Raw genomic sequence first — 26876 nt, forward strand, 5'->3', positions numbered from 1 at the left:
GCTCTTTTTGTGTCATCTCAACTGAAACATCTCACAGCTCCAACCCACTGCCCCCATATCTTGCATAGCTTTCTGTCCAGATTTCTGAATTAAAGACTGGATCCAGAGAGTGTCCCACTGTGCATGGATGGGGGGCTTCCTCTTGCCCCAGTGAGATGCTCCTGCTGCCATTCTCACCCCGGAACACCCCTGACTTAGCCACCGAGGACCTCTGGGGTGGTGAGAGGCGCAAGGGATGATCGGGGAGTGCTGTGCTCAGCAGCCTGAACTGTGTCAGGGAGCCCAGGCATTCCAGCCCGTGTCATCCTCCCCCTCCTGTGAAGAGCCCTAGCCACATCCTCCATGCCCTGCTGCACTTCCTGAGGAGTGAAAGATGGTGGCTGTCAGCATGTCAAGGATGACGGGTGGCAAGAGGGGTAAACACAGCTTGTTACTACCAGATTCGATTACCGGGTGATGCTCGAAGACAAATGGCCTGGGGCCTCTCTGCCCCTTGAGGGCAGGGGCAGTCTTAGTCACCAGGAGCAGGGTCCCGTGAGGAGGCGTTAGGGATGTTGTGGAATCATCTCCCAAAGCCAGTGCCAGTCGATAGGACTAGTTGTGTTATCTCGAGTTTTCATTGTTGGTAGTTTTGAATTGGGAGCCGTGATTTGACCCTGAGAATAACCAAAACTGTACAAAAGACATGTATATTCAAAACAAGACACAATAAGGCTCAAAAACAGAACTGTCTATGGTGATAAAGGTTAGAGTAGGAGTTACCTTGGGGGCAGAGGAATGTTGGCTGGGACAGTATATGCAAGAACCTTCTAGAATGGTTCTGGAATGTTCTGTATCTTGATCTGATGGTGGTGACACAAGTTTATACAGATGTATTAATTGAGCTGTACATTTAAGATGTGGGGAGTCGCTCTGAACCTATTCTAGTAGCGGGGGCTCCCCGAGTTTTAAAAAAGATGTGTACGTTTTACTGTATACATACTATATCTCAGTGAATAAGTAACAATAAAGAAAAAATACGCATAAAGGTGGACTGTGAACAGAGACACCTTGGCAGTATTTGAATAACTTAGCTTTTACCATATTTGGAGTTTGCTGTCCCCTGGTCCTAGGTGCTAAAAACCTGATTTGGTTCAGTCCGGACATTTAAAACACCAGCCAGCGATGGAGAGTAAAATAATGGCAAGTCTCTTCCTACTTTGACCATCAAGAGAGTAATTTGGAAACTCCAGCCCTGTGCCCTGAAACCAGAGTCTGTCCATCCCTCTACAATTAGATGAGCTTCCTGGGGCATCAAGGTCAAGCAGATCCAGCTCTGAATTGCTGTTCTGCCACTTTAACACCAGGATCTTCTAAAAAACAGTTGCCCTCTCTCAGGTTCCGTTTCTTTATGAATTGGGTGAACTCTTGAGTGTTCTTTAGCAAAGGAGTACCTGTAACATGCTCCGCCCAGTGGTGAGTCCGTAGCAAGTGATCAATAAATGCTAAAGATGCTGATTGTCATTGTCGCTACTATCACGAAATTGTGCAGCGTTCCAGGGAACTCCAGGGAGCCACATACCCTCGCCAGTGATGTACCTCTACAATGGCTTCAACAAACAGTTCCCACACGATGCAACTTTTCCTACAGTTGGGCGGGCTCCAGGGTGCACAGGCCCCCTCTGGCTTGGCAGGATGGCTTGGCTGGAGCCTGTGCTGGTTCTCAGAGCGGGAGCATGGTCGAGTTGGCCAACAGTGTACCCACGTTGAAGCAGCTGTGCCGAACATCTGGCTCTGATTAGAGCTGGGAATGGCCGGGGGTGGGAGCACTGTGATTTATAGATTGCTCCTTTGGCTGTAAATCCCATCTGTAATTGTGACTTCTCTGTCCCTAATTGTTTGCAGAGAAGAGCGGAGCTCAATGGCTTACAATCCCTGGCAGGGCCCAAGGCTGCTGAGGGGGAGGGATGGTGGTGGTGGTGAGGTTTGTTGCTAGGACACGGCTGTCTTTGTTTTGGTCCCTGCTCAGCAGTGTTTTTAAGGCCCTGTATACATTTCTCTGTATTGTTAATGTAATTTGTTCAGGCAGTGAACAGCCAAGTTCAGCCGAAGGAATCCGATACTCATAACAGAAACACCAGAGGCCAGGTTTTTGTGGTCAAATTAGGGTTTTGAGGCCTCTGAAGAGAATGAAATGTTGGCGCTGGGCGGGGGGACAATCTCCCTTTCTCCTCTTGTGCTGATGCTGGCCTGGGTTCAGCTTCCTTGAGGAGCTTGGCTTTGGGGCACCAAGTCCACTGCATTCAGGGCTGTGTTAGGTGGGGAGCCCGGCTGCCCTTCTTCGAAAAGGGAATGCAGATTTTATTCAAAAGGGAAGAAAGAGCGCTAACAAAGTATGAGCAAGTTTGGGCCCTGCCTGCCCAGCCTTTCCTTCCCCCTGGCTCTGGGCAGCATTTCCCCCCTCCCCCACCCCGCATCGCTTGACTGGTGAGGAAATAATAGCTGGGCTCTGTTGAGAAGGTATGTGACTGTGCAAAATGCAATTTGCCCATTTCCGCTGCCCATGAAGACCCGACAGCCCACTTGCCATCTGGGAACCTCGCGCCCTGCTGTGCTTGGAGTTTTCGGAAACGATGGATTCCAAACAACTTCCAGTGAGCGGTTGGTGATATTAAGTTAACTCAGTTCATCTTACCCTTTTTATTTTGCCTCAGAAAGTAAAATAAGGTAGAAACAAACATACCAGCCCACAAACATTTCCATGCTTCCTTTTGCTTCTAGAATGCATATGTTGGGAAATTAATCAGACCAACGTTAGCCCCTTCCTCCCAGCCCTGGAAGAATGCCTGGTGTGCATGCATCCCTCTCTCCAGTTAGCAATTACCAAACACCTTCTGTGGTTACCAAGGAGAGCGTGATAGGGTCCCAGCCCTCCAGAGCTTACAATGTAAGAGAACAAACAGGAACATGAGTCTTTACAATACCTGCGATGAGTGCCAACAAAGTGGAATAAAATGTCACCTGAAATACTTGAGAAAGGGGCTGCTCAAGCTTGGAGAAGGAGGCAGAGGCTTTGGGGAGATGTTTGATCTGAGCCTTGCAGGAGAGAGTCCAAGCATGGGTTCTAGTACTACCTGGATGCAAGCCTTCCTCTCCCTGTGTCCCAGCAAGGAAGAGTTGCCTTCTTAATGACCCCATTCATTGTCCCCAGAATGTGGTGATTTACCAGAAGTCTTCGGAGGCAAGCCATCTCCAATTCAGAAGGGGAATCCCATGTGTGTGTTGAATATGAGGCATTGTTTAAGACACCTCCAGCCCTCACCACATTGGCAAACTGGGAGTGTCAACTTGAAACAAGTGTATACATTATGGCCATTTTCTTTTTTTTTTTTTTTTTGAGACGGAGTCTCGCTGTGTCGCCCAGGCTGGAGTGCAGTGGCGCGATCTCGGCTCACTGCAAGCTCCGCCTCCCGGGTTCACGCCATTCTCCTGCCTCAGCCTCCAAGTAGCTGGGACTACAGGCGCCCGCCACCACGCCCAGCTAGTTTTTTGTATTTTTAGTAGAGACGGGGTTTCACCGTGTTAGCCAGGATGGTCTCGATCTCCTGACCTCGTGATCCACCCGCCTCGGCCTCCCAAAGTGCTGGGATTACAGGCTTGAGCCACCGCGCCCGGCCTATTATGGCCATTTTCACTCCACAACAAATGTTTGTAAGTGGCCACCTAAGCCTGTGAACTTCCTAACTTTGATAATTACAAATGCGAGGTAGATAAGATTGAAGCAAACCTGGCAAGTTATACTGACTTGCAGCTGAAGCACTCTGAGAAACAGAACAATTTGTTCACAGAAGAAGGAAATCAAGGTATTCTACACTCTTAATTTCCAAGGTCTTTGTTTAAAGTGAATGAGTTCAAAAGAGGGAAGACACATTCTGCTCACGTTTGATGTCACTCACTACTCATGTCGCAGTATTGGAGAGTCAGAGCCTGTGTCCCAGCTTCTTCCCATGGGCACCGTGCTCTTAAGCCGTAGAGACTCGGATGTTCCACTGCCGACCAGTATCCTCACCAGTGATCCCAAGATGCTGTTGAGGCACTTTTCTTTTTGAGAGTTTACTGACACCCTACCCACCACTGAGTAGCATGTTCCTTGCCCATGATTCCCTTCTGTACTCCCTCCCCCAATACCCTGTACAGGCCAAGTATCCCTTATCCAAAATGCTTGGGGCCAGAAGTGTTTCGTAGTTTTGGAACTCTTACTGGATTTGGGAATGTTTGCATTATACTGATCAACTGAGCATCTGTAACTGGAAAATCTGACATGCCCCAGTCAACATCTCATTTGAGTGTCATGTTGGTACTCAAGAAGTTTCAGATTTTGGAGCGTTTTAGGAGTTTGGATTTTGGGGTTAGGGATGCTCAACTTGTACTAGCACTAAATTAGGTCTAACCAGTTTTTATCAAAATAATTTTTTTCTTGTTTGTCTCCTTCTCTAGACCATGGAATTCCTTGGGATCAAAAATCATGCCCTCTTCTCCCATGCCTAGAAGAATGCCCAAGAGGTGTTCACTATGTATTTATAGGGTGAAATTTTCTTGTATATGTCTTATATCTCTTAAGAAATTGGTTTTCCAGACAATAAATGCTCCCTTTTCAAAGCACTATAATTAACTCTAGCTGTTTTTGGTTAAAAATGTTCTCAAATGCATCCCACACTTTTCTGACTTTATTTATTTTATTTATCTATTATTATTATTATTATTAAGACAAGATCTTGCTCTGTCACCCAGGCTGGAGTGCAGTGGCATGATCTTGGCTCACTGCAATTCCGCCTCCTGGGCTCAAGCAATCCTTCTGCCTCAGCCTCCCAAATAACTGGGACTATAGGCACATGCCACCACGCCTGGCTAATGTTTGTATTTTTTGAAGAGATGGGGTTTCACCACATTGCCCAGGTTGGTCTTGAACTCCTGAGTTGAAGGGATTTGCCCACCTTGGCCTCCCAAAGTTCTGGGATTACAGACTTGAGCTACCACGCCCAGCCTTATCTGACTTCTAGTAGTTCCAAACATCTGTATTAAAATCATGAACTAGGGGCCGGGCGCGGTGGCTCAAGCCTGTAATCCCAGCACTTTGGGAGGCCGAGACGGGCGGATCACGAGGTCGGGAGATCGAGACCATCCTGGCTAACACGGTGAAACCCCGTCTCTACTAAAAAAATACAAAAAACTAGCCGGGCGAGGTGGCGGGCGCCTGTAGTCCCAGCTACTCGGGAGGCTGAGGCAGGAGAATGGCGTGAACCCGGGAGGCGGAGCTTGCAGTGAGCTGAGATCCGGCCACTGCACTCCAGCCTGGGCGACAGAGCGAGACTCTGTCTCAAAAAAAAAAAAAAAAAAAAAATCATGAACTAGGAAATGTTTAGTTAAAATGTCTTTTTATTCCAATGGGGGGGGAGGGGGAACTGGTGATAGTGTTCTCTCCTAAAGCTTTTGCATTTTTACCTCTAGGAGAGGTCCTTGGATATTTACCCAGGCTTTTCCTGACTTGATAGAAGAACTGCTTGGTTATTGGATAGCGCAGTCATCTGCAGATTAGGTGGCAGCTGACCATCTAGGCAGGGGAAAATATGAGAAGTAATAAGACAAAAGGATACCCTGTGATGGACGGTCATAATGGTGACATAAGATGTTCAGAGCCAGGAGCAGTGGTTCACACCTGTAATCCCAACACTTTGGGATGCCGAAGCGGGAGGATCACTTGAGGCCAGGAGTTCAAGACCAGTCAGGTCAACATAGCCAGATCCTGTCTCTACAAAAAATAAAATAAAATAGGCACACAACTGTAGTCCCAGCTACTCGGGAGGCTGAGGTGAGAGGATGGCTTGAGCCCAAAAGTTAGAGCCTGCAGTGAGCCATGATTGTGCCCCTGTACTCCAGCTTGGGCAACAGAGTGAAACCCCATCTCAAAAAACAAATTTCTTTTTTTTTTTTTTCCAGAAAAGGCTGTTGTATGCTTTCCATTGAAAGAAAGAAGCAGGATCAGAGAAATGCAGACTAAAACAGTGAGATGGCAAAAGTTAAAGTCTAAGAATACTGGCGTTGGCGAGAATGTTTGTTAATAAATGACACATTTGCATATTATGTTGAGGAATGATTTGGCAATATCTAGTAAAACCAAAGATGCACATATCTTATGACCCAGCAAATCTACTACACATGAGCACAAGGGACATGAACAAGAATATTCCTTGCTGCAACGTTTACAGTAGCATAAACTAGAAACAACATATGTGGCCATCTATGTATTAAATAAATAAATATAGTCATATAGTAGAATATAATGAATTAACTCAGGTCTACATGTATTAACATGAATAAGTTCCAAAAGTCTAACACTCATTAGAAAAAGTAAATGGCTAGGCTGGGCACAGTTGCTCACACTATAATCCCAGCACTTTGGAAGGCCAAGGCAGTGGGATCACGTGAACCCAGGAGTTCCACAAGATCAGCATGGGCAGCATAGTGAGACCTCATCTCTTTGAAAAGAAAGAAAGAAACAATAAGGGGCTAAAAGATACCTAAAATATAGTGCCATGTATAAGAATGTTTGTAACTCCCAAGAGAATGAGAACTGCATTTGGTTATACAGGAGAATCCCCTGGTGTTTAGGAGATGGGGGCTGAGGTATTTGAGGGTAAGGTGTTACAGTATTGACAAATGACTTTCAAATGGTTCTGAAAAATAAAAATGTGTGTGTGTGAATACATACATAGGGGAGGGAGGTAAGCAAAGACAATGTGTGAACATGTTAATGATGATTAATCTGGAGGAAGGACAGATGGGTGTTTATTGTGCTTTTCCTATAACTTTCCTTTAAAATAGAGTTTTTCAAAATAAAAAATTGAAGACACTCATTGAGCCCATAAATTGTGGATAATACATGTGTAGTGAAATATATTTAATGAAAAACATGCAGAGGTATGACAAGCAGTACCTTTAGGACAACAGTTACTTCTGGGAGGGCAGATAAATGAATGACAGATCGGATACTTAAGCTGTATCAATAACACTTTATTCTTTAAGAAAAAAAAAGAGGTGGGGAGCTCCGAGATTAATATGGGAAAATGGTAAACTTTCAATCTGGGGTCCATTAGTGTCTCTACTTACTTTCTCTACTTTAAAATGTGTGTGTGTGTGTGTGTGTGTATATATATATATATATATTTTTTTTTTTTTTTTTTTTTGAGACGGAGTCTCACTGTCACCCAGGCTGGAGTATAGTGGCGCAATCTCAGCTTACTGCAACCTCCACCTCCCAGGTTCAAGCGATTCTCCTGCCTCAGCCTCCCGAGTAGCTTGGACTACAGGCATGTGCATCCATGCCCGGCTAATTTTTGTATTTTTGGTAGAGACGGGGTTTCACCATGTTGGCCAGGATGGTCTCGATCTCTTGACCTCATGATCTGCCTGCCTCTGCCTCCCAAAGTGCTGGGATTACAGGCATGAGCCACTGTGCCCAGCCTATAGTTTTATAACTAAGTGATAGTTTATTCCATAACTAAAAATAACATTTTTAAAACTTCAGAAAAGTGGGAATAAATAATTTAGTTTTCATTTTAAAATTAAAGTGTATTTTGAAAGTTATTATGATGCTTAAAAGAGAGAGAAGATATATTTTGTAGCTCTATCCACTGGAAAAGGTTAGAAACAATGATTATCTCAATAGCACTGACCGGCTCCAGTGCTCAGATTATATTCTCCAAATACCATTTCCCAGTTAAAATAAAACCAGGCTCCTGGTAGAAGGAGCTGATTTGATGTATCAGCCTAGATGTATTAACCTGGAATATATTGTTATACAAGAAAGCATGAAAACTATTGAAGACCATTAGAGACCCAAGTCTGCTGTTATGGACTCAGGTACTAGGACTGCTAGATCAGAAGGACTCAGCAGCCAACCTGAATAAGATGGAAAAAATGAAATAATTAGATCACCAAGAATATATTATATTTATTAAAATCCTTAAGTTCACAATGACACCAAAAAACACAACCAAATAAACAACACTGGTCTCCTTTGGAGGACAAGAGGGAGCTAAGTCATTATTTTCAATGTGTTAATAGAGAGACAGAATCACGCATTTATCCTGCCTGTGCTGTGTGCTGTTTGCCACTGGGCCACTAGTTGAGGAAAGTTTTTCTTTACAGAAATATTTCAGCTAATAAATGAAGAAGAAATAGTCTTGTTCCCTGTCTTAGTTCACTTTGTGTTGCTGTAACAGCACACCACAAACTGGGTAATTTATAAAGGAAAGATATTTACTTGGCTCGCAGTTAAGGAGGCTGGGAAGTCCAAGGGCATAGTGCCGGCATCTGCTCAGCATCTGGTGAGGGCCTTCTTGCCGCGTCGTCTTATAGGAGAAAGGCAAGAGAGTTTACACATGTGTGTGCACAAGATGGCAGGATGGAGGATGGGGGGCAAACTCATACTTTTATCAGGAACCCCCACAGTAAGGACATTAATACATTTATGAGGGCACAGCCCTCATAACCTAATCACCTCTTAAAGTTTCCACTTCTCAACACTGTTGCATTATGGATTAAGTTTGCAAAACATGAACTTTGGAGGACATATTCAAACCATGGCATTCCTTCTCCCCTAAATAAAGTAAAATGACATTGAACCCGAATTTGATCAAGCCTCTAGATCTAATTATTAGTTTACCAGAAATACAATTCAGAAGAACATGTTAGACTGACACCATGAGGATATGATTAGCAAAATCCAGACTTTAAAAAAAAAAAAAAAAAACTACAGGAACATCCACGAATAGTATGGGGGCGTGGGCAGGGTGGAAATAGGGAAAGAGAAAGACTCCTAAAGATTAAAAGGCTAAAAAAGACTAAAGGTGGCCAGATGCAGTGGCTCACACCTATAATCCCAGCACTTTTGGAGGCCGAGGAGGGCAGATCACCTGAGGTCAGGAGTTCAAGACCAGCCTGACCAACATGGTAAAACCTTGTCTCTACTAAAAATACAAAATTAACTAGGCATGGTGGCACATGCCTGTAATCCCAGCTACTCGGGAGGCTGAGGCAGGAGAATCAGTTGAAACCAGAGGGTGGAGGTTGCAGTGAGCCAAGATCGGCCATTGCACTCTAGCCTGGGCAACAAGAGTGAGACTGTCTCAAAAAAAAAAAAAAAAAAAGACTAAAGGCATGGTGGCTTATGCCTGAATCCCAGCATTTTGGAAGGCCATGGTGTGGATTGCTTGACCTCAGGAGTTCAAGGCCAGCCTGGGCAACATGGTGAAACCCCACTATGGTCTCCACCAAAAATACAAAACATTAGCCCGTGACAGTGGTATGCACCTGTCATCCCAGCTACTTGGGAGGCTTAGTTGTGAGGATTTCTTGAGACAGGGAGGCAGAGGCTGCAGTGAGCCTAGATTGCAGTGCTGCAGTCCAGCCTGGGTGACAGAATGAGACCCCATGTAAAAAAAAAAAAAAAAAAAAAAAAAAGATTAAAGGCTTTAAAAAAGAATAAAAGACATAAATTGACCAATAGCAAATGTATGGACCATGCATCGGATCCTGATTGAAATAAACCATAGGGAAAAATTATTTCTAGGTCATAATATTAGAAAATTATTGTTAACCCTTAAAAACATTTTTCAGGATTTTAAAAAATTTCCTGCTTTCTAGAGATAACACATAGGAATATTTACCAATGAAGTGATAGGCTATCTGGGCTGTGTTTCAAAATAGTCTTGGGCTTATGGGTGGATGAGCAAGGAGTGGGTGGGGGATGGATGAATGGAGATGGGCCATGAGCTAGTAACTGCGGAACCTGGTAGTGGCTTAACCAGATTCATTATATTGTTCTCTCTACTTTTGTGTACATTGGAAATTTTCCAAAAAGGTTTGTTTTTGAGGTGGAATCTCACTCAGTCATCTAGGGTAGAGTGCAGTGGTACAGTCATAGCTCACTGTAGCCTCAAACTCCTGGGCCAGAGCAATCCTCCCACCTCAACCTCCTGAGTAGCTGGGACTATAGGTGTGTGCCATCATGCCCTGCTAATTTTTACAAATTTTTTGTAGAGACAGGGTTTCGAACTCCTCGCCTCAAGCGATCCTCTTGCCTTAGCCTCCCAAAGTGCTGGGATTGCAAGCATGAGCCACCATGCCTGGCCACAAAATAAAAGGTTCTAAATATTTCATTTTTATTCACCTGTCAGAATCCCAGGTAGAAGTTAGAGTGTTCGGTGGATGGTTGAGTGTCTGAGCAGGACCCCACAGCCAAGGGGGGTTAGAGGGAGGGGCCGGCAAGGGTAGGGAATAAGTCCTGATTAGGTGAGCTGCTGGAGGTGGATGTATGGGGTGTCTGCTTCCCCAGGTAGAGCTGGATAGATATTGGTGTGCTGAGAATGAGAAGGGGGATGAAGAAAGATGCAAAATCCAGCAAGAAGTACCCAAAAGCAACCACCCACAGCAAAAAAATGGGAGAATGAGCGATTTAACCCCACAAGGCATACACTTTCTAAGACTTTACAAATAAGAATACCTTTAGGCCCTACAGCAACCCTCTCATGAGGTATGTGCTGTTCTTTGTCCCTATTTTACCTTATTTTTTCTTTTTTTATTATACTTTAAGTTCTAGGGTACATGTGTACAACGTGCAGGTTTGTTTCATAAGTATACATACGCCATGTTGGTTTGCTGCACCCATCAACTCGTCATTTACATTAGGTATTTCTCCTAACACTATCTCTCCCCCAGCCCCCACCCCCCAACAGGCCCCAGTGTGTGATGTTCCCCTCCCTGTGTCCATGTGTTCTCATTGTTCAACTCCCACCTATGAGTGAGGACATGCGGTGTATGGTTTTCTGTCCTTGTGATAGTTTGCTGAGAATGATGGTTTCCAGCTTCATCCATGTCCCTGCAAAGGACATGAACTCATCCTTTTTTATGACTGCATAGTATTCCATGGTGTATATGTGCCACATTTTCTTTATTCAGTCATTTATTGATGGACATTTGGGTTGGTTCCAAGTCTTTGCTATTGTGAATAGTGCTGCAGTAAACATACATGGGCATGTGTCTTTATAGTAGCATGATTTATAATCCTTTGAGTATATACCCAGTAATGGGATGGCTGGGTCAAATGGTATTTCTAGTTCTAGATCCTTGAGGAATCGCCACACTGTCTTCCACAATGGTTGAACTAGTTTACAATTCCACCAACAGTGTGAAAGTGTTCCTGTTTCTCCATATCCTCTCTAGCACCTGTTGTTTCCTGACTTTTTAATGATTGCCATTCTAACTGGTGTGAGATGGTATCTCATTGTGGTTTTGATTTGCATTTCTCTGATGGCCAGTGATGATGAGCATTTTTTCATGTGTCTGTTGGCTGCATAAATGTCTTCTTTTGAGAAGTGTCTATTCATATCCTTTGCCCACTTTTTGATGGGTTTATTTGTTTTTTTCTTGTAAATTTGTTTAAGTTCTTTGTAGATTCTGGATATTAGTCCTTTGTCAGATGGATAGATTGCAGAAATTTTCTCCCATTCTGTAGGTTGCCTGTTCACTCGGATGATAGTTTCTTTTGCTGTGCAGAAGCTCTTTAATTAGATCCCATTTGTCTATTTTGGCTTTTGTTTCCATTGCTTTTGGTGTTTTAGTCATGAAGTCTTTGCCCATGCCTATGTCCTGAATGGTATTGCCTAGGTTTTCTTCTAGGGTTTTTATGGTTTTAGGTCTTACATTTAAGTCTTTAATCCATCTTGAGTTAATTTTTGTGTAAGGTGTAAGGAAAGGATCCGGTTTTAGCTTTCTACATATGGCTAGCCAGTTTTCTGCTATTTATTAAATAGGGAATGCTTTCCCCATTTTTTGTCACGTTTGTCAAAGATCAGATGGTTGTAGATGTGCGGTGTTATTTCTGAGGGCTCTATTCTGTTCCATTGGTCTATATATCTGTTTTAGTACCAGTACCATGCTGTTTTGGTTACTGTAGGCTTGTAGTATAGTTTGAAGTCAGATAGTGTGATACCTCCAGCTTTGTTCTTTTTGCTTAGGATTTTCTTGCCTATGCAGGCTCTTTTTTGGTTCCATATCAAATTTAAAGTAGTTTTTTCCACCTCTGTGAAGAAAGTCATTGGTAGCTTGATGGGGATGGCATTGAATCTATAAATTACCTTGGGCAGTATGGCCATTTTCACGATATTGATTCTTCCTATCCATGGGCATGGAATGTTCTTCCATTTGTTTATGTCCTCTTTTATTTCATTGAGCAGTGGTTTGTAGTTCTCCTTGAAGAGGCCCTTCACATCTCTTGTAAGTTGGATTCCTAGGTATTTTACTCTCTTTGAAGCAATTGTGAATGGGAGTTCCCTCATGATTTGGCCCTCTGTTTGTCTGTTATTGGTGTATAGGAATGCTTGTGATCTTTGCACATTGATTTTGTATCCTGAGACATTGCTGAAGTTGCTTACTAGCTTAAGGAGATTTTGGGCTGAGACAATGGGGTTTTCTAAATATACAATCATGTCATCTGCAAACACAGACAATTTGACTTTCTCTTTTCCTAATTGAATACCCTTTATTCCTTTCTCTTGCCTGATTGCCCTGGCCAGAACTTCCAATACTGTGTTGAATAGGAGTGGTGAGAGAGGGCATCCCTGTCTTGTGCCAGTTTTCAAAGGGAATGCTTCTAGTTTTTGCTCATTCAGTATGATATTGGCTGTGGGTTTGTCATAAATAGCTCTTATTATTTTGAGATACGTCCCATCAGTACCTAGTTTATTGTGAGTTTTTAGCATGAAGGACTGTTGAATTTTGTCAAAGGCCTTTTCTGCATCTATTGAGATAATCATGTGATTTTTGTCATTGGTTTTGTTTATGTGATGGATTACGTTTATTGATTTGAGTACGTTGAACCAGCCTTGCATCCAGGGATGAAGCCAACTTGATCGTGGTGGATAAGCTTTCTGATGTGCTGCTGGATTTGGTTTCCTAGTATTTTATTGAGGATTTTTGCATCGATGTTCATCAGGGATATTAGCCTAAAATTCTTTTTTTGTTGTATCTCTGCCAGGCTTTGGTATCAAGATGATGCTGGCCTCATAAAATGAGTTAGGGAGGATTTCCTCTTTTTCTATTGATTGGAATAGTTTCAGAAGGAATGGTACCAGCTCCATTTTGTACCTCTCCCTATTTTACCATTAAGGAAGCTGACACACAGATAAATTACTTGCGTAAGACAGTGGCAAGTCCTTTAAGTCACTGGCAAAGCCAGGATTTGAACCTGGGCTAGCCTGGAACCTGGCTTCTTCGCTGCTGTGCCACACTGCGCTTCTCTATGTCAGTGCAACTTCCAAGTTTTTGTGGAAATCTGCGACCATAAAGTAGCTCCCTCTCCCAACTTCTCTATTCTCTTAGTTCCCATTCTCCTAATCACCCAAACTTGCTGACTTCAGCTCTTCTCTCCCTCCTGTCCCATAATAACCACTCACTCCTAGGTTCTGTGTATTCTCTAAAACTGTCCTCTGATCCCAGAGCCATCTCTCAGAAGACACAGTTTGTGGTTTTCCAGCCTGGATCACTGAGGTAGTGCCCCTGACTCCAGCTCTTCCCTTTCTGTTTATCTCCTTTTCTTTTTTTCTTTTTTTTAACCTCCCAGTGCACCACTTTCTCCATGTCATTCTTGTGCTTGCAAACCTTCAAGGCATCCTCATTGACCATAGATTGAACACAAGATCTTGCTTCTGAGGCAGCGAGAACAGTCAGGGCTTGGGTTCAAATAGTACCGCTGCTGCCGTTTTACCCTGTGACTCTGCAGGATGGGGATGGGACTCACTCAGAGAGGCTTTAAGATCAAATGTGCAAAAGCATACATGGAGTGCCTGAGACAATACAAGCACTTGATCCCCAGAGTGAGTTGGTGTTTAACAAATGTTCACCCCGATGCTGTTTTGCTGTTTTTCCAGCATCTACCTTGTACAACAACTCTACCAAATCCCTTCTACTGGATATCTTTGGACTTCTCCTCCTGCCTCCACCCCTTTGCACTTAGCTCTGCTCACTGCGTTGATCTCCTCTGCTTACACTGTCAAACCCCTGCTGGACTCAACTCAAGGAGCCTCTCTCCCCCTCAGGCCTTGGTGACCTGTTCTTCCCATGAACTACTAGAGTACTTGCCACTTGAACAACACTTGGGTTTTTTGGACCATTCGATTTTCAGAAAACTTGGTGAGGGAGAGGGACTGTCAGAGTAATATCCCCTCTTTTTATTTTTATTTTTTAACCAAGTAAGCATATTAAGAGAAACAACAATCCTAATTTCATTTGAAAAAGAATATTTTAATAATAAAAAGGGTGGATGGGGGACAAGCTCACCCTAGAGCAAAGGACAGTCTTTTAATTTTTTTTTTTTTTTTTTTTTTTTGAGACGGAGTCTCGCTCTGTCACCCAGGCTGGAGTGCAGTGGCCGGATCTCAGCTCACTGCAAGCTCCGCCTCCCGGGTTTACGCCATTCTCCTGCCTCAGCCTCCCGAGTAGCTGGGACTACAGGCGCCCGCCACCTCGCCCGGCTAAGTTTTTTGTATTTTTAGTAGAGACGGGGTTTCACTGTGTTAGCCAGGATGGTCTCGATCTCCTGACCTCGTGATCCGCCCGTCTCGGCCTCCCAAAGTGCTGGGATTACAGGCTTGAGCCACCGCGCCCGGCCCAGTCTTTTAAATTATATAAGCTTAGCTTTAGTTAAAAACTTGCCTCTTGGCCGGGCACAGTGGCTCATGCCTGTAATCCCAGCGCTTTGGGAGGCCGAGGCAGGTAGATCACGAGGTCAGGAGATCGAGATCATCCTGGTTAACATGGTGAAACACCATCTCTACTAAAAAATACAAAAAATGAGTCGGGCGAGGTGGCGGGCACCTGTAGTCCCAGCTACTCAGGAGGCTGAGGCAGGAGAATGGCATGAACCCGGGAAGCAGAGCTTGCAGTGAGCCGAGGTCGTGGCATTGCACTCCAGCCTGGGCGACGGAACCAGACTCTGTCTCCAAAAAAAAAAAAAAAACCTTGCCTCTTCGTTCTTGTTTCTACCATTCTAATAGAAACCAGTGATGCCTGCCACTTATTTGAGTGCATATGGCTCATTTCCCATCCTCCTTATAAGCTCTAGATTCTGGACTGGGCACAGTGGCTCACACCTATAATCCCAACACTTTGGGGCCCAAGATGGGAGGATCTCTTGAGACCAGGAGGTCAAGACCAGGCTGGGTAACATAGTGAGACCCTGTCTCTACAAAAATAAAAATTAGCCAAGCATGGTGCCTTGCACCTGTAGTCCCAGCTACTCAGGAGGCTGAGGTGGGAGGATTGCTTGAACCCAGGAGTTTGAGGCTGTGGTGAACTATGATATCCCTGCTGCACTCCAGCCTGAGTAACAGAGCAAGACCCTGTCTTGGAAAAAAAAAAAAAAAAAAAATCAGTCACAAACATTTTCATGTTGTTTGGGTATTTGTTTTTCCATTCAACATTTAATCCTTGAGTAACTCCTAGCAGTCTGGGCAGGGTCTTAGGGACTAAGGTATTAAACAGATAGGAGGCAGGGTATGGTGGCTCATGCCTATAATCCCAACACTTTGGGAGGCCAAGGCAGGAGGATCACTTGAGCCCATGGGTTCAAGATCAGCCTGTGCAACATAGCAAGACCCGGTCTTTACAAAAAATTTGAAAAATTAGCCATGAGTGGTGGTGCACGCCTGTAGTCTCAGCTACTCAGGAAGTTGAGGCGGGAGGATCACTTGAGACTAGGAGGTCAAGGCTGCAGTGAGCAGTGATTGCACCACTGTACTCCCGCCTGGGCAACAGAGTGAGACAAAATTTTGTTTAATAAAAATAAAATGATAGGGTTCCAGCCTTAGAGGGACTGCATTTCAAGTGAGAGAGAGGGATGAATGTCCAGTCACCAGTGGGGACATTGTGCTAAGGAAGGGCAGCCTCGACCTTGAAAGGGAGGGAAGAGGTGGGTTGGGGCTCCCTTCAAAGTATGCCACCTGACTTGGGGTTCCCAGGGAGTTCAGAATGGTTGCAATTTAGTCACAGGAAGCAAGGAAGGAGATGTTGAGAGATGACCTAGGGAGGTAAGAGACCAGCCCTCAAAGTCGTTCTTTATCATTCTTAGAAATTTGAACCTTAGGCCGGGCGCAGTGGCTTATGCCTGTAATCCCAGCACTTTGGGAGGACGAGGTGGGCAGATCACGAGGTTAGGAGATCGAGACCATCTTGGCTAACACAGTGAAACCCCGTCTCTGCTAAAAAAAAAAATACATAATAGTAGCCGGGCTTCGCGATGGGTACCTGTCGTCCCAGCTACTCAGGAGTCTGAGGCAGGAGAATTGCAGTGAGCCGAGATCGCACCATTGCACTCCAGCCTGAGTGACAGAGCGAGACTCTGTCTAAAAAAAAGAAAAGAAAAGAAAAGAAAAGAAATTAGAACCTTAGGCCGGGCGTGGTGGCTCACGCCTGTAATCCCAGCACTTTGGGAGGCCAAGGCATGCGGATCACAAGGTCAAGAGATTGAGACCATCCTGGCCAACATGGTGAAACCCCATCTCTACTCAAAATACAAAAAATTAGTCGGGCGTGTTGGCACGCACCTGTAGTCCCAGCTACTCTGGAGGCTGAAGCAGGAGAATCACTTGAACCTGGGAGGCAGAGCTTGCGGTGAGCTGAGATCATGCTACTGACTCCAGTCTGGTGACAGAGCGAGACTCCGTCTCAAAAAAAAAAAGGGGAAAAAGGGAAGGAAGGAGATTGGAACCTTATTTTGAAGGAAACAGGAGCTATTGAAAACGTGTCCTATAACCCCAATTGTGCTAAAGAGATGAAGAGAGAAAGGACTGAAATTATAGGAACATGTGTACATGTGTGGCTCTATTCTGACAGGACACTAGCTGCACACCAGACTAAGTCACATACAGAGAAGTGGGGAGCACATTCAAAGGGGACATTACTTCGTCTGTCTTGAGCTACTGGAGAGAGAGAAGGGAAGGGAAAAGCACGTTGATTAAAGAAAATTTGGAGATTGGGGGAAGATTGTTTTAAATGTTACTTAATCATCCAGCCACCAATATATATCAGTTTTAAAATGTTGGTCCGGGTTGGGTGCAGTGGCTCATACTTGTGATTCCAGCACTTTGGGAGACTGAGGTGGGTGGATCACTTGAGCTCAGGAGTTTTGAGACCAGCCTGGCCAACATGGGAAAACCTGTCTCTACTAAAAATACAAAAAAATAGCCAGGTGTGGTGGTGCAGCGGAGAGTCCCAGCTACGTGGGCAGCTGAGGCAGGAGGATCGCTTGAACCTGGGAGGTCAAGGCTGCAATGAGCTGAGATAGTGCCGCTACTACTCCAGTCTGGATGGCAAAGTGAGACCCTGTCTCAAATAAATAAATTAAATGTTGGTCCACTTTCTGCCAGACCTTTCTTCTGGTATATAAGTTTTCTGCTTCTCTTTTTCAAATATCATTGTCTTCATACTGAGGTACAACTTGGTGTCCAGCTTTTTTCACTTCATATTTTATCCTAAGCGCTTTCTTCAGTTGACTTCCCTGTTTCTCTGTTTTTAGAAACTCAGGTTTTTCTGGTGCTTTACTCTCATAAACAGTAGGGCAGTGCATGATTCTTATGGATTAAGCTTTTTCTGAATTTAGGATTAGTACCCTGGAGTACAATCCTAGACTGGAGCTCATTGAGTACAAGGCTAGAAACATCTTTTTTTCAGATAGAGTTTCACTTTTGTTGCCCAGGCTGGAGTGCAATGGTGTGTGATCTCGGCTCACTGCAAACTCCACCTCCCGGGTTCAAGTGATTTTCCTGCCTCAGCCTCCCAAGTAGCTGGGATTGTAACAGGCATCCGCCAACGGGCCCAGCTAATTTCTTGAATTTTTAGTAGAGACAGGGTTTCACCATGTTGACCAGGGTGGTCTCGAACTCCTGACCTCAGGTGATCCACTCACCTCAGCCTCCCAAAGTACTGGGATTACAGGCATAAGCCACTGATCTCTTGATCTGCCCACCATTGCCTCCCAAAGTGCTGAGATTACAGGCATGTGCCACCGCGCCTGGCTGACGCTGCTCTCTGTGAGGCAACTTTGTTATTGCGAAGAACCAGTACCACTAACATGCTTTTTTAAAAAGCAAAAATTTTAATAGCCTCAAGGCTGCATACACATTGCCAGAGGAAAAGCCTGAGGGGATGGCTTTTTAATTTGCTGTTAGTTTTCCATAAAGGAACAAATGTCTGAAACTTTCCAAAGCTTAGTCTAAGTTTGAACAGATCCCTGTGTCTTGAAATCTTGGTCCCCTCAGGATTAATGCTCTGTTTAGAGGGAGAGAACATATAAATGTTCCCAGAAACATTATAGGGTACTTGAAAATTCTTTGAAACATATGCAAGTATCTTGCAGATGAACAAGGTTACTAAGCTGGCCAGCAGGAACAGCCAGGTCTAATGTGTACCCCCAGGAAGCCAGGCCTGTTGAGGTGGGTCTGTTAGAGAGCCCTGGGCTGTAAGGTTGCCCACTTGACTCAGCCGTCCAAGCATCTCTCCTCTGTCTGGCATCTCACCCAAGCATCCTGGTTTGTATTCCTACTTTGAGTTGAAACTGGGCTTTTCCACTCGTGAGTAGCTCTAGAAGACCTAAGAACCACTTCACATCTGAGAATGATCAGTTGTTGGCTGAGATCACAGAGTTATCTGGTCCAACCGTTTGTTGCCTGGCTTCTGCCTGAATACCTGCAGTGAGGGAGGCAGCCCAGAGCAAACTGAATTCCTCCTGGTCCACGTGACAGCCTTTCACTTTTCCGAAGATCACCTTCCTCACACTGATGACCTCATACAACATCATTTTGAATGTCCTCAGCTCTCTGCACGACCCACCCAACTCCACTCTGGGCCACCTGGAAGGGCGTATCCAAGATCAGGACACGAGTCCCTGGGCACCAGGGAGTATGCTGGCCACTGAAGCAGCTTCTTTTTCCAGCACCCATGTTGTAAAATTGAGTCCCCCAAAGTATTTTTTTTTTTTTTTTTTTTTTTGAGACGGAGTCTCGCTCTGTCGCCCAGGCTGGAGTGCAGTGGCCAGATCTCAGCTCACTGCAAGCTCCGCCTCCCAGGTTTACGCCATTCTCCTGCCTCAGCCTCCTGAGTAGCTGGGACTACAGGCGCCCACCACCTCGTCTGGCTAGTTTTTTTGTATTTTTTAGTAGAGACGGGGTTTCACCATGTTAGCCAGGATGGTCTCGATCTCCTGACCTCATGATCCGCCCGCCTGGGCCTCCCAAAGTGCTGGGATTACAGGCTTGAGCCACCGCGCCCAGCCTAGTCCCCCAAAGTTAATGTCCACATGTGTAACTGTCCCTCCCACCATGTCCCCTCCCACACTTTCCCACCCCTGGCATGGATATAGGACGTCATTTCTGTTAACCTTGTGTTGGTGGGTTTATCCCATTTTTCTAACGTCGTGTAGGGGTTCTGGGTATAGACCCTCTGGTCAGGGTAGGTTCAGATCCCACCCTGGGTGAGTCAGAGAGCTTCCCTGTGCTTCCGTTTCCTCATCTGTAAAATGAGAGCCTCAACAGCCCCTACTTCAGATGGTGCTCATGAGGATTGAGTTAACGTTAGCAAAGGACTTCAGATGGTGCCTGGTATGCTGTAAGATGGGTGTCATTTCTCATTGTCACACCGTTGAGAGTCCAGATCTTCATCATGTTCCCTCCACATCTGACCAGTGAGCCTCCCAGATCAGCAGCCCACAAGGCGATCGGGTCAGGGCTGAGCATCTGCCAGCAGAGGCTGGAGACTTGAGGCTCTCGTGCAATCCATTCTCGCCTTTGTCTGCTTTGTTCAGGGGGATCATTTTGTTTTCTGCTCTGTGTGTGTTTGTTTTTGTGGTTGTTATTTTAAGTCTCTCTCAGGAACGCTTTGTGATGCTCAGCCCGGCCAAGCGATCTGTATACATCCTCCATTATTTCTTCTCCATTTCTTTTTAATCAAATTTCCTCCTCTGAACTTCTACCCTCAGATTTATTCATTATCCAACAAATACTGATGGTGCAGCTCCATGGCCCAAAGCTGTTCTGGGGGCCACAGCAATGATATGAGTGTCCTGGGGAAGCTGACGTTCCACAGAGACAAGCAACCATCCATCTGTCTCATTCCACCAAGACCTCTGTGAGGTCCTGTTGACCCCTTTGCTTGATGATCTTGTTTGTTCACCCCTGTGCAGCATCTGGGCATTAAACCCTACTTTTGCATCCTCCTTCCCACTGTTTTCTCCTACTAATTAAGGGGTATCTCCTCCACTGTTATTTTTCTTCCAGTGACATATTCAGGAAGAGCAAGATCTCAAAAAATATAAATGTTGATGTTCCCCACCCCATCCCAGTTGTCATTAGAGTGTTTATACTTATCCACGCAGTGTTTCAGTTCTGGAATACATTCATCTTTACCGTACCCTGGTTAGTGATAACAGCAACAGGAATTAAAACCAGTGGGCTACTGTTCAGCTTGGCAGGTGTAACTTCAGAGAACAAAGGGGATTCTTTTTTGTTTTTTTTGTTTGTGGTATTGTTTTTTATTTTTTTGAGACAGGGTCTCCCTCTGTCATCCAGGCTAGAGTGCGGCGAAATCACAGTTCACTGCAGCCTTGACCTCCTGGGCTCAAGAGATCCTCCCATCTCAGCCTTCTGAGTAGCTGGGACTACAGGTGTGTGCCACCATGCCTGGCTAACTTTTGGGGTTGTTTTGTAGAGACGAGGTCTCCCTGTGTTGCCCAGGCAGGTTTTGAACTCCTGGGCTCAAGGGGTCCTCCCGCTTCAGCCTCCCAAAGTGTTGGGATTACAGGTGTGAGCATCCACGCCCAGCCTGGGGATTCTTTGTCATTTTATCCTGACCTGAAGAGTCAGCACACTTTCTTTTTGTTCTCTAAAAAGGTTAAATTCAGAGGTGGTTTTTTTTGGTTTTTTTGGTTTTTTTTTGAGACAGAGTCTCACTCTGTCACCAGGCTGGAGTGCAGTGGCACGATCTTGGCTCACTGCAACCTCTGCCTCCCAGGTTCAAGTGATTCTCCTGCCTCAGCCTCCCGAGTAGCTGGGACTATAGGCGTATGCCACCACGCCCAGCTAATTTTTGTATTTTTAGTAGAGATGGGTTTTCACCATGTTGGCCAGGATGGTCTCAATCTCTTGACCTCGTGATCCACCCAACTCGGCCTCCCAAAGTGCTGGGATTACAGGTATGAGGCACCGCGCCCGGCCATTCCACTCTGATTTTAAAGGTTGTGGAAATTTTGGTAGAAACTCTGCCTGGTAAGTTACAGATGGCACTGCATCTTTTGAAGGAATGCCCCCATTCTTTCAAAAAAATTGATTTCACGAATTCCCAAACAAATGCCGAAGAATTTCTCACCTCTGAGAAGTCTTGGACCACATTCCCCATCCACTGGAATTTATGTTCTGCCTGAAGTGGATCGCCTACTTGACTTTTAATTTTTTGTCTGTGGGTTGATACCTTTCTAAATCACAAAAGCACCATGATGCCAAAGGTGGTGAAGATGCCAAAGGTGGTGAGGTCCAGGAAACTCAGAACAGGGCTTTGTCCTCTCATGGACACATGGAAAGAAAGGTGAGGTCAGCTTGAGTGTGCAGATGTTGGCATCATCGAAGGTGAAAGGGTGGCTTGGATTGCAGAGGCTCTGGGGGAGAGGGTTGCTGGGGATGGGCTGAGGTTTGGGGATTTAACTTGTTTCTCAAGGGTGTTCTCAAATCCTGCTCTGGATAATTCCCCAACTACCATTTAATCAGCTGCATTAAACCCTGCCCTGTCTAGTGCACTGTGCTCCAGACAGGGCTCTCCTGGGCTTCCAGTAATAGCTCAATTGTGTGTAAGTGGCTGTGAAGAGGCTCTGTGTGCTGGATGAATAGGCCCCGTCTCCATGGAAACCAGCGCTGACTGAGGGGCTGACCTCTGACCCACTTGTTGCCACCATACTTTAACCACTGGTACCTCTTTGGGTGGAGAAAGGAAGCAAGGAAATGGCTGTCAGAGTTGTTTTCATTTTCCCTTAGTTTAGGCCTGGGTCTACACTAAGTAGAAATAACATGCTCATATTAATCCAAAGCACTTGGATATGAGTTTGGCTTCATTAGGGACTCTGTCTATCCCTACCCTGTCTCCCTGAAGCCATTTATTTATCCTACAATCTAGGATGCAGCCGAGTGAGCAGGGTTGGTTTATCACCACCCTCTGGGGATGCCGGGAATGTGGCTCCTAAGGGGCAGTGTGGAAAAGAGGAAGACCCCGTCCTGGGAGCCTCACCCCCTAGGCTCAGGGCTGGCTCCCTTATGATGTGACCATGGGCACCTTTCCTCCTCTGTACCATGGAGCTAATCCCTACCTGCAGCCCAGAACCCTTGCGGAGCTCAACTAGGACGAGGCAGCCAAGGCGTTATACCTGTGACGTTCTCCACTAGCCAAGGCATTAGGATCTCAAGGCAAGGGCAAAACGTGTACCTTTTTGGCAATGACATAAATAAAAACTTGGCTACACCTTATAAGGGGCCAGGTGCGGTGGCTCATGCCTGCAATCCCAATATTTTGGGAGGCCAAGGTGGGAGCATTGCTTGAGCCCAGGCGTTCAAGGTCAGCCTAGGTAACATAGAGAGACTCTGTCTGTATCAAAAATAAAAACCCACCAGGCTGGGTACCGTGGCTCATGATTGTAATCCCAGCACTTTGAGAGGCGGAGGCAGGAGGATTGCTTGAGCCCAGGAGTTTCAAGACCAGCTAAGCAATATAGTGAGACCTCGCCTCTACAAAAAAAATCAAAAACTTAGCCAGGCATGGTGGCATGCACTCAGCTACTTGGGGAGCTGAGGTGAGACCATCGCCAGAGCCCTGGAGGTCAAGGCTGCAGTGAGCTGTGATTGCACCACTGCACTCCAGCCTGGGTGACAGAGCAAGACCTTGTCTCAAATCATGCCCCCAACACCCCCCACCCCTCCAAATAAAAAAAGCCCCAACCTTGAGAGTCAGGCCAAGATGGCTTTAACAACCCTGAAGTGAGTTATTTGCTCTGGCCCTGTCTGTATCAGCGAGTATTTCAGACCCTATGCCACTCTATCCATACAGGCAGATTTTTCTGGACTCTGTCCTTTGCTTTGAGATGACTTGGGTTGCCATGGTTGTCCTGGACTCCAGGAGACATCACAGGCAAAAATCAGGTCCATACTTCCCCGGTTTGTCTGCAGAGAGGCCTCTGGTGTGGGTCAGATCCAGGGGCTTTCCTTCTATGTTTGCAACTGGAGGCCTCTGGATGCAATTGTGTGAACCCCCTGGTGTGTCCCTGGAGCCCCAGAATGTAAGAACGAATTTTCAAGAGAAAGGTGAGAGACAGGTGCTGGGCTTTTCAGATTTCTGGCTGGGGGGCACCCGGTAAGATAAGTCAGGTAATTTCTTGAAAAGGAAAGAGAGCCTTGCAGGGGATCAGTTGTATGTATCTAACCATGTGTCATGCTCTGGGGGCTGTGTTGGGGGCAGGGGCAACATAAGGTAAACAGGGCCCCAAGTCTGAGCTCCTGGGAGAAAGTCAGAATGCAAAGTAACAACTTCATTTTAGAGGAGCTTCAAAAGTCTCATGGCTTTCTAGGAATTGCAGTGATAGGGACCAGGAGGAGAGGAGGAGGGACTGCAGGGTCATTTGCAGTGACTGAGATTTCCAAATGCTTTGTTCCCTAAACTTGTCTACCACTGGGGCTAGGGCATCAGCTCTTTGCATCCCTCAGACCTCAGGTCACTGTCGTAAGTTGTTTTCTTGGCACTGTGATCTCAGATAACCTGCATTAGTCTGAAATAGGATGCTGAGATGCCACCATAGGCTTAGGAGGGGTGCTTTCTAGACCTGTCTGGTTGGGTTTTCCCATCTGCCCTGGAGTATGGTCCAGGAGGTGGTAATCATTTGGAGCACCTCTTAGGACTGGAGAGGCCCAAAATACCTTCAGGCCTTTTGTTATAGTTCTAAGGTATTTGTTAGAACTCCTGGACAGTTTGTCTAGTGGTTTGTTGTATTTTTTAAAATTTCCAGCAACTTGCCCACACACTTGGCCACGCCTTGGATTGAGAAGGATGCAGTGGTGCAATCACAGCTCACAGTTACAACAGGGATCCAGTGAAGGATCCCTGTGGCCCCTGCTTGGAGCCCTAGTGACTCCGAGGTCTGCAGTGCAGCCCCCTCTCAGCCTGTCGCTTGCTGTCTGGGGCTTCCACAGTGTGGAGCAGCTGCTCCTTTTCTGGGCTACAGGAAGGCTATGTACAGCCTGCACAGGCATCCACAGGATAACTCACTCTAAGCGGTTCAACATGCTTTTCCATCCCCAGAAAGTGCTATTATCCGCATACCAACTATTTACAGGAGATTGGGTTGGGGGCAGCGTTCCCACTGCCCCAAGTTGTGGGGAGCCAGAAATACACATATATTAACCCTGGTCTTGGAGAGCAGAGAAGAGAGCATCTCTTCATTCTGCAGCTGTGTAAACAGTGGGGTCGGGGGGGTGTTGCAAAGCTAAGGATAATGGGGGAGGGAGGAGGGGCATGAAGAAGAAGGGAAGGGGGCTGGTGGGGGGGCTGCCAAATCAGGCAGGGTTGGGGAGGAGAGGGTAAGAGCAGGAGGCCTAAAGCGGGGTTCGCAGGCTCCCTGGCTCTTCACATATGGAGGACACGCCTCCACAGAAGCAGGAGGCATGCAAGCAAAGAGAAGTGCGAGCGGACAAAGAGGAAAGTGACGCGGGAGGGAAGGTGATGCGGGCAGGACCCGACAGGTGGTGGCATTCCAGGCGAGGGAGGCTTCCGCCCTGGGCCACTGGGGTCAGCAGGAGGAAAGGCTCTCCCTGCCTGGCTCAGTTGAAGCAGATGATTATTAGGTTCCTGCTGTATACCCAGAGCAGCTCTGGCGCAGTGGTAGTGAGCGAGGCGGGTGGAGATTCAGTTGTGTAAGACATGGGCACTATTCACTAAGAGTCCATAAGCGCATGGGGAAGAAAGGCCACACAGACGACTCCTGGCCTCAGCCCTTTGTGTCCTGTGAAGGGTTTTGGAGGAAGGGGAGGAGCCCCGAAGTCAGGGCAGGCAGCAGGAGGCGGGCTTAGGAGCTTCAGCTGGAGCAAGGAAGGCTGTTCTCCAGGTATAGGGGGAAGGGCACAAGCAGAGACACGGAGCCTTCAGCTGCCTCCTCTGCAAGGAAGATGACTACTCTCCTGGGGCTATTCAGAGCAGCATCCTATCCAGCACATGGCACCTGTGGTAGGAACTGAGTCATCCCGCACAGCCAGGGCCGTGGTTCCTTCATTGATTCTTCCTTCAACACTTCCTTACGGATTGCCTTCTGCCTCCAGTCACTGTTCTAGGATCTGAGGATGGGGCAGAAAACCACACAGGCAAAGTCTGTGCCTTCATGGATATCACATTCTGCTGGGGGGAAACAGACAGTGAACAGATGGAAACACCCAGACAGTAATGATACACCATACAGAGGACTGTGCAGCACAGTGGGCTAGTATCTGAGGGGCTACTTTAGGCTGGGTGGACAGGGAACAATCTTTCGGAGCATTTTATTTATTTATTTATTTATTTATTTATTTTTCTTGAGACAGGGTCTCACTCTGTCGCCCAGGCTGGAGTGCTGTGGCGCAATCTCTGCTCACTGCTGCCTCCACCTCCTGAGTTCAAGCAGTTCTTCTGCCTGAGCCTCCTGAGTAGCTGGGACTATAGGCATCCACCACCACACTGATGAATTTTTGTATTTTTAGTAGAGATGGAGTTTCATCTTGTTGGCCAAGCTGGTATTGGAGCATTTTAAACAGGGGTCCAGGGGTATGACTTCATCTGATACAAAATTTAACATAATTCCCTAACTACTGTGTAGAAAAGAGATGGAAGGAAGGGATAGGAGTTGGGTCCCTGGGGGTCCCTTTTTGGAGTTGTATATACCCCACTTCCCTCACTGGACCAGGCTGCCAGGCTGAGGCTCCCCCTGCAGTCCCTGTATGTTCCTTCCTAGGCTGTCGGAGGCCTTCCCTGTTGTGGTCCTTTGCCCTTCTTCCCTGCTGCTGTGAGGGTTGCTCCCTGCCCTCCAGACCCCTCCCTGCCCTGCCATGGACACAGACCCCAGGCAGCATCCTTCCCCCTCATGCTGGGCACAGTGTGGACTGTTTCTTCTCTGTGTGCAAACTCTTCCCAACCCATCATGCCCTGGAAAATGCCATGCCCCCAAATGTAGTGTGAGCAGTGGATTTGGCCCAGGGCTGTCCCTGGCCGCTGGATGACTTTGCACCAGTCTCTCCAGGGTGGTACTGTCCAATAAAAATGCAATATAAGCTGAAGCAGTAATTTTAAATTTTCATGTAGCCACATTAAAAGAGAATGAAGATTGGGCGCAGTGGCTCACGCCTGTACTCCCAGCACTTTGGGAGGCTGAGACAGGGGAATCACTTGAGGTCAGGAGTTCGAGACCAGCCTGACCAACATGGTGAAACCTCTACTAAAAATACAAAAAATTTAGCCGGGCTGGGTGGCACACACCTGTTAATCCCACCTACTGGGAAGGCTGAGGCAGGAGAATCACTTGAACCTGGGAGGCAGAGGTTGCAATGAGCTAAGATCACACCACTACACTCCTACCTGGGCAACAGAGCAAGACTCCATCTCAAAAAAAAAAAAAAGAATGAAAAGGAAGCAAGTAAATTAATTTTAATAGTATATCTTATGTAAGCCAATTCATCAACAGTATTAGCATTTCAACATGTAATCAGTTTAAAGACTGATTACTGAGACATTGG

The 26876-nt window shown here is 46.2% G+C and overlaps 1 protein-coding gene and 1 long non-coding RNA gene across 3 annotated transcripts in view; both read left to right on the forward strand.

Annotated features, from left to right (window-relative positions):
• The window catches only part of LOC139357917 (uncharacterized), a 49842-nt gene extending 42668 nt beyond the window's left edge, over positions 1–7174 (forward strand). Inside the window, exons 2-3 of the long non-coding RNA XR_011611956.1 lie at positions 2549–2640; positions 5977–7174. This is a non-coding gene — a long non-coding RNA (uncharacterized lncRNA). The remainder of the gene's footprint in view (positions 1–2548; positions 2641–5976) is intronic.
• Positions 1–26876, forward strand: part of LOC105465371 (transcription factor 7 like 1) — a 181052-nt gene that overhangs the window by 82648 nt on the left and 71528 nt on the right. The window lies entirely within an intron of this gene.

This window comes from Macaca nemestrina, chromosome 13, assembly GCF_043159975.1.
Source record: "Macaca nemestrina isolate mMacNem1 chromosome 13, mMacNem.hap1, whole genome shotgun sequence".
In the NCBI taxonomy this organism is placed as follows: Eukaryota; Metazoa; Chordata; class Mammalia; order Primates; family Cercopithecidae; genus Macaca; species Macaca nemestrina.